Genomic DNA, 8525 nt, shown 5'->3' on the forward strand with positions numbered 1-8525 from the left:
CCACCTTAGGTGTACGTGGCTGGCGCCTTAGCCAGTTGAGCTATAGGCGCCAAGCCTGAAATGACATCTCATTGTGGTTTCCATTTGTATTCCTTTATAAGCAATGATTTAGAACATTTTTTCATGTGCTTATTGACCATTTATATATCTACTTTGGAGAAATGTCTACCTTCTGAATTGAGTTTTGTTGTCTTTCTTTTGTTGAATTATAAGAGTTCTTTATGTATTTTAAATACTAAACCCTTATTAGGTGCCTAGGAGGTTGAGGTTGCTATGAGCTATAATGCTATGGCATAATACGAAGGCAACAAAAGTAGAAAATAAGAAAAAAGTTAAAAAAGGTAGAACATATTATGTATTCTTAGATAATACATTTATTACCTCCTTCCATTCAACATGTATATTTATTACTATTTGGTAATTAAGGATTATCTAGTATATTTTTATTTTTATACATTGTCAAGTGGTATGGCGATGGTCTTAGATTCATGCCCTGTTTTGTAGGAGGTGCTTTCTTGAGCTATTAAGTGAACAAGGGCATGTATGATCTTTTTATTATTTATGTTCAAAATTGTAATGACCTTTAGAAAAGTCGCTGATATTCTCTTCACCTCCTCCGTGAGTTTAAATACTTTAAGAACCACTTTGAGAAGGAGAAAGACATTTATGGGCACAGAGAGGACCGGAAGTTGAAAACAAAGGTATAGACTTATGCCTATCAGAACGATCATGTTATATATTCTTTAGACAGTGGGGGTAAATGTTGCTAGTCCTGGAAGCAGAGGTAGTACTGAACTTGGAGTCTCTTTTCTGAGGCACTTTGAGTCCAAAGGATTCAGAAAAAGACAGAATATAAAATGAAAACTGCAGGGGTTATTTTGAGGTAAAGACTAGAGGCGGTGGCAGGAAGGCTGAGCAGTCAGGCAGGCCTTACCAAGCAGGTTTATGAAAGGTTTGGAAGAGGCACAGAGATGGAACAAGGGAGATAAAGTAGGGCTTATGTAACTGGATTGCATAATTTTATGTGCCTCAATGCTTTTGAGTAACTCAACTTTTATTTAACCTTAGAATATCTCAGAGAGGTGCAGCATTTGCAGATGAAAAACAAGCTCTTGGAAAATTAACATCTAGGAAGGAGCAAAGCAAGCATAATAGTGGGGAGTCTTTGGAGGAAGGACTCTGAGAACCTAATCTCCTGTATAGTTTAGTAATGTTAAGTGTGCTAAGGTCTCATCACTGGCCAGCCAACTACTTTGGGTGCTAGTTCTGGAGTTAATAGCTTCTTGTCTTGGGCTTCATCAAGCCCATGTAGAGGTTCCTCCTTGGAGCATAGGAACTAAGAGGAGGCAGTGGCTGTGGGTGACCCCAGGCTGGTATAGAGGATTAAACTTCATACTTACTACAACAGCCACCAATATCATATCTTATCTGAGGAATTACTAAGAACCAGACATTCTCCTGGCAAGCCTGGAAATCTCTTATGTGGTCATGACAGGCTGGAGCTATGGCTAAAGGATGAGATGAAGGGTGAGAAAGAACAGGCTGCCTTACTGTCCTTTATGTGAAAGTATAGCATACCACTGATTCATAACCATTGGTTAAACCAAAAATTCAGTAGTATACTTGTATAGGAAGGCTCTCAGGATCAAGGTTTGACTATTTTTACTCTTATAAGGCTTATACAGACTTATAAAAAATCGATAATTTGGAATTGGAACCCATTGAGTTATAGAACCAGGCTTGTTTCTTGTGATTGACTTGACCCTGTCAGAGATAGACAGAGCAAACAGGCCACTGAAAGATTGTAAAAGTCTATTTCCCTAACAATCAGCTCTTATGGACTCTCCCTCACTATCCTTCCCTAAAAACTACCCACAATATTGAAAGAACAATTTCCTAAATCTCCTGTCTCATGGTAAAATCTAAGAATCCCTTAAAACAATAGTTTTCCTTCTCTGCAGTTTTATTAAAATTCCTTTCTTTGGGCAGGTGTTAGGCTTTCTTTGGGAAGAAAAGCATAGGACTACTCTTCATCCAAATTAATAATAAATATTACTTGAGGAGAGTAAATGAGCTGGGAAGCAAACTGGCTCTTTCAGTCATTGGCGTCCCTGGAAGCATTTATTAAGCTCTTTACCTTCATAGGGCAGTGAGCCAGGGGTGGTACAAAATACATTAGCAGATGTGACTTCTGCCATTGGGGACTGAGGGCACCATTTGTGAGCTCATTCTTGCGTGAAATTTACCTCTGTTGTTATTCTCAGATGAAGAAAAGTAAATAGCAGTTGGGGCAAGGAATAATGGTGGCCAGTAGCAGACTAGCATTCAGGTAGCCTGTACCCCAGGGCATCTGTCTCCTTTGTTCACTCCATGTTTCTTTCCTATTGAGCTGCTGGAATTACTTTTAAAACACAGTACCTTGCTCCAGTTAGCCTTATGTTTTATGTAGATATGAATATATTTAAAGAAATATATTTTCTCCCCTGCTATGTATCTTTCTGAAATGTTATGATCTGGATTAGAAACATCAGTTTGGTCAAGGAATGATTTATTTTTCTTTCTTGAGCAGGAACCTTTTGGGAGGCCCAATAATTTTTTTACAATCACAAGTAGCTTTAAAATATGCCTGGTCCTAGACAAGGTTGCAGCTAGAAAGAGTGGTTTGCTGGTCCTGCTTGTGCCCTTTCATTTTCTGCGTCCCTGCAAACCTCTGCTTCTTTTAGCTCCTGTACTTTGCACAAGGCTGGGGCTGTCCCTGTCAGATTTTTTTTTTTTTTGGATAAGAAACCTATTTTATTTCAGACGTTAACCAGATTTCATAAAGGATTTATCTCTAACTTTGGTTTACTCCAACATTTATGATAAACAAGACTATGATTAAAATTAGCCATTTCTCAGACCACAACTTTGAAATCATAGAAATGGACAATTAAGCTCAACTTGTCAAAAATTTCTGTTCAAATGAGGGTCAAACCACCTTCAATAATGTCTCAATAATGTCTTAGACTCAATAAATTGAGCTTTGAAGCAGAAAAACATTAATAGATAAATCTGAAACCTCTCTATCTCAAGTACCAATAATGGAGGCCAAGCAGTTAAACTTAAAAATCCTTAAAGACAGCTCTTTCCTAAGGAAAAATCCTCATACTTAAGCCCTGTGACTTTACAGAAGGCAGGTTGGTTTAATGAGTAAATTTACTTTTAAATTTTATTTTGGGCACTTCCTCAACATTTCACAGATTCTCAATAAGTTTTGAGGTAGGTCAAATATTAATGTATTTTACAAACTAAAAATCAAGCAGATGTTATATCACTTGTTTTAAACCATAGGAGGAGTCCTAACGTGGTCAGGAATAGTGTGTTCTCTGATCTTTCAGATTAATCTTCTTTTGTGTTATGAATTTAATGGTGCTATCTTGCAAATATTCAGGAAAAAACAAAACACTAGATCTAACAGAAATTCTACTTTGGGATATTTTTAAATTCTTAAATTGGTTCAATAATGAGTCTACATATTGTGGAATCACCTACTTGCTTTCATTACAAATATATTTATATATAACTTATCCTTAAAATTACAAATGAATACAGTACTGATTTTTCTGCTTTTCTGCCTTTTGGGGTAGGTAGAGCAGGAAAATAAGTAGTAAGCTTTCCTCAGAGCACTAGCTAGGCAGCCTTTAAGTGCAGATGCTATGTTCAAGGCACTATCTACTATGGTTTGGGATCAAAGGAAAGCAAGTATACAAATGGAGCCAAGATCCAGAAAAGATGCCTGGACCCAAAAAAGGGAGGAGCCTCTATACAAGTCAAAGATGAAGAGAAAAATAGTATCAGCTCAAGCTCCTGGTCCTGATTATCATGCTACAGCATTACAACTTGTAGGAAGAGCTCCTAAAAGAGCAGTAATTTTGTCCCAATAAAGTCTGCTAAAGCTCTAACTAGATAAACTACAAGTAAAATTAAATTGGTATTTTATTAAAGTAACATCTGTAGAAATATCTAAATATGTTTAAGTTTTACCTGTCATGTAAATTACTCTAATTTTCACTTAGCTCATCATAAATTACTTAATATTACTTACCAAAATTCACCTCATCTTGACATAGGTTCCTAGGCCAGACTTCTCAACTATTTGTTTTGTCAAACAAATAATTTAAAAAGTAAAGTTCCTTTTACTTAAACAATTATCAACAATTAGTAATAATAAAGAATTAAGAGTGATTAACTGAGAAATCAGAAGGAAAACACCATTATTGTGTTATAAAACACAGCATTCAGCAGAGCAAATTTCAAGAATCAGGATACAGACACCTATCCTATGCTTCTGTAAAACCAAACAGCCCGATACCATTTGAATAAAGGAAGCACCCCAAAATAACCAACAAGTGGGGTTGGGGATGGGTGTTGGTGTATAAAAGGCAAGGTAATTGAAGCCTTTTATTCTAGTGTCTCCAAAATTGAGTGTGGAAGTAAAAAGTTTATATAAATTACATGAATTGTAATTTTCATAAAAGTCAAAACAAAAGGTTCTACATAGGATAAAAAATATGCTTAAGCAACGTATATTTCCACAAGGGCACTGAATGTCACGAATACCAGTAACAAATGACAAGCTTAAGTCTATGGCAGACTGAACAAAGGTTTCAGTTTGGTGTTCTCTAAACCTGAAATGGTAAACTACTCTTATGATACAAAAGCTGTAATGACATACAGAGTTTTATGTAGGAACTCTTGTGCTTCTGGTTGGCACATTTAGTTTTTCTTTTTAATAGCCCACGTAATAGTATACATTTACTTGTTAATGTGTGAAATTAATACAGACATTTGTGAGAGGTTGTGCAAAACTATTTACAAAAATGGCACAAAAGTGAAATCAGCAGTCGATGCCCATGCACACTTTATTCACATCCTCAACAAAAGGTATTCTGAAACTACAGAACTGAATAAGGATACTAGCTGCATGGGGAGCTGTGAAGCACTAGAGTCATGTAAATTATACCAGAGAGGGCAAATATTGCCCAAGTAAAATGCTACTGTTAAAGCTGAAACAGGTTTAAGGCCATTCAAGTTCAAGCCCAGAGATACAAGTCTTTCAGAGCCCCATCTATTTGTGTTTAAAACATGTAACCTTCTTCCAACTTGTGGTCTTAAACTTCTGTTTTGGCTCGGTGCCTGTGGCTCAAGCGGCTAAGGCACCAGCCACATACACCTAAGGTGGCGGGTTTGAATTCCCAGCCCGGGCACGCCAAACAACTATGATGGCTGCAACCAAAAAATGGCCAGGTGTTGTGGCGGGCGCCTGTAGTCCCAGCTACTTGGGAAGCTGAGGCAGGAGACTCGCTTGAGCCCAGGAGTTGGAGGTTGCTGTGAGCTGTGATGGCATGGCACTCTACCCAGGGGGATAGCTTGAGGCTCCATCTCAAAAAAAAAAAAAAACAAAAAACTTCTGTTTTACAAAATCCAAAAGGTAAATACAGAAGAAATCAATACAACAGAAGTTATATTAAATAAGAGTAATATACAAAGCTATAATTAAGATGAAGTAATAAATGCTAAAACATTAAAATTGTTAAACTTGCTTGTTGGAACGAGCACTACACTAGTAGGTAGGTAGTATGTACGATTATTTTCAAGTCGATTACTTAAGTTGCTCTAACACGTCCTGTTCATCAGTGCACTGTTAAACTAGTCAACACTGTACACGTGTAATATTCCCACACACACACACACTACTGCTACCTGCAAAGCTTTCAGTCTCAAACAACTTAGTGAAAGGAAATAGAAAGAGAATAAGTAACATATTAAAGAGAAATAATGGGAATTAGAGGATTCATGCAGTTCAGCTCTTTTAATCAGCCAGCCAGCTTGCTAGCAACAAGGAGTGGTTTCCACTGAGGAAGGTCCTGTGGAGTGGGAATGTGGTCACCAGTGACCTCTGTCTTATCTGGGGCTGCAGCAGGAAGTTGCTTTCTTCATTTTTGCTTTTGCCATGTTGTAATCTCCAGAATCAAATATTTTTGCCCTTTTTGGAATCGTTTCCTTAAGAAATATGAATCTCCAGGCTTTTGTTCCAGATATCTTGCTTTTAATTTTGCTTCTTCAGCTTTCTCTGGACTGGTCACTTTATCTTCCATTTCCTTCTGCTCTTCTGCCGAGGCCGCCTCAGGGACTTTGCGGACATAGTGCTCCCTTTGACCCTGCTTCTCTGGCCCAGAATTTTAAAAAAGATCTTTTATTTCAAAATAATTTTAGATGTATAGTGAATTTGCAAAAATAGTATGGAGAGTTCCTATATGTACCCTTCCCCTATTTGAATAAAAGAAGTACCCCTAAATAACCAAAAAGGGGTTTGGCTTTTTATTTACTTAGTTTAATTTAATTTTTTATTTTTAGAGAAAAGATCTTATTCTGTTGTCTGGAGTACAGTGGAATGCCATAGCTCATTGCAGTGTTGAATTCCTGGCCTCAAGCAATCCTCTTGCCCCAGTCTCCCAAGTAGCTAGGACTACACATGTGTGCCACCACACCCAGCTAATTTTTTATTTTTTTGTACAGATGGGCCCTGGCTGTGTTGCCTAGGCTGGTCTCAAACTTCTGAACTCAAGTGATCTTCTTGACTTAGTCTCCCAAAGTGCTGGGATTACTGCAAGCCATCCAGTGGTTCCCCTAATGTTAATTTCTTACTTAACCTGTTATCAGTTTGATTTATGAATTCTGCTGAGTGCATTTTTTGGAACTCTTCTGTCCTAGGGACCTTTCCGTACTGAGTATAAGGCAGTAACACAGTTTGTTTTTCCTTACCTTTAAGGAGCTAGCAATCTAGTAGTGAGCTTTATTTACTTAAAATTCTATTTTTTCATAAAGAACTTGTAAATTTTAAAATGTTTTTCTGGTAACGGTTGTAAGAAATATAAAGGTAATAATTTCTTCCCATTAAATTTCAACTATAATAGAATCTGGGTGAAGGAGATGTTTTTGAATTGAGAGTCCTTGCTGGAATTCTGAAATCACTGTTCATTTTTTTTTTTTTTTTGAGACAGAGCCTCAAGCTATCCCCTTGGGTAGAGTGCCTTGGCATCACAGCTCACAGCAACCTCCAACTCCTGGGCTCAAGCGAGTCTCCTGCCTCCGCCTCCCAAGTAGCTGGGACCACAGGTGCCCACCACAACACCTGACTATTTTTTGGTTGCAGCTGTCATTGTTGTTTGGTGGGCCTGGGTTGGATTTGAACCCGCCACCTTAGGTGTATGTGGCTGGCGCCTTTAGCCACTTGAGCCACAGGTACCGAGCCCGCTGTTCATTTTTTGATTCCTCTATTCATTTAGCATTTATTGACTGTCCCGTATGTGCCAGATACTGTGCTAATCTTTGGAGTTACTAAGTTTAGCTTTAAGATATAGTTTTTGTACAAGGGTACAAGTGAATCTTTCTAAGAGTAGAATGTGAACGTTTTAAAATAGTAACTAAGAAAATGACATGAAGGCTATGTTAACCAGTTTGATGGAAGTGTTTCGGATTGTGTGTGAAAACCCCACACTGTACCCCAGAAGTGCATTAATGTACATAGTTACCATTCAATTAAAAAAAAAAAAAGAAAAAAAAAGGATATAGTTTTTGCCTTTAAGGAGCTCATGATCTGTTGAGGAAATACACAGTTACAGAACAGTCTAGAAATGCTGTGGTTGAGATAACATGCTGGATGCTGTGGAAAGAAGACCCGGAAACCCAGCCTGATTGGACAAATCTTTATCAGGCTGCCCCAAATAAAAAGAGAGCACTTTGGAGTGCTCCAAATAATATATGTTATTCTATATAAAATTTCAATTAAGATGGCCTAGGCAAATCCAGTGACTGTCAGTGCTTTGTTATTTCACAAGTGGATAATATATTATTCCTCTGTGAGGTAGAGTTAACAGTAGTCATTAAATGGACCAATGTGGTACTTGTGACTATCTCCCTAGCTCCTTTCTGTGCATATTTTTACCTTTAAGAAATTAAAATGCAGTCATTTAATAGATGCTATTTTGTACCCTGCCATATTTTACATTTTAATCAGTGGTGAGCTGCAAACATGACAGTAATCCCATAAGATTGTAATGGAGCTGAAAAATTCCTATTGCCTAGTGGTGTCTTGATGATTCTGACCCTGTATAGGCCTAGGATGATGTGTATGTCTGTGTATTAGCCTTTAACTAAAAAAATTAAAAAGTAAAAAGAAAAAATTAAAAATAGGCAAAACTTAGAGAAAAAGAATATAAAGAAAATATTTTTATACAGCTGTACAAATTGTGTTTTAAGCAGTGTTGTTACAAAGAGGCAAAAGTTAAAATAATTTAAATGTTACAATTAATGGATTTTTATATGTAAAATCTTTCCATGTCAGTAAATATTCTTTTCATACCATGTCTTTCAATGTTTTATCATAAAAAATGTTATGAAAATTTCAAAAACAGAACAAAGTCTGAGTGGTGCCTGTGGCTCAAAGGAGTGGGGTGCCGGCCCCATACGCCGGATGTGGCGGG

At 37.2% G+C, this 8525-nt stretch overlaps 1 protein-coding gene and 1 pseudogene across 1 annotated transcript in view; one reads left to right on the forward strand and one right to left on the reverse strand.

Moving 5' to 3' along the window:
- The window catches only part of FAM160A1 (family with sequence similarity 160 member A1), a 241812-nt gene that overhangs the window by 83782 nt on the left and 149505 nt on the right, over positions 1-8525 (forward strand). The window lies entirely within an intron of this gene.
- On the reverse strand, positions 5856-6170 carry LOC100949983 (annotated as a pseudogene).

This window comes from Otolemur garnettii, unplaced genomic scaffold (genome assembly GCF_000181295.1).
Source record: "Otolemur garnettii isolate 467f Iridium unplaced genomic scaffold, OtoGar3 scaffold00041, whole genome shotgun sequence".
Taxonomy (NCBI): Eukaryota; Metazoa; Chordata; class Mammalia; order Primates; family Galagidae; genus Otolemur; species Otolemur garnettii.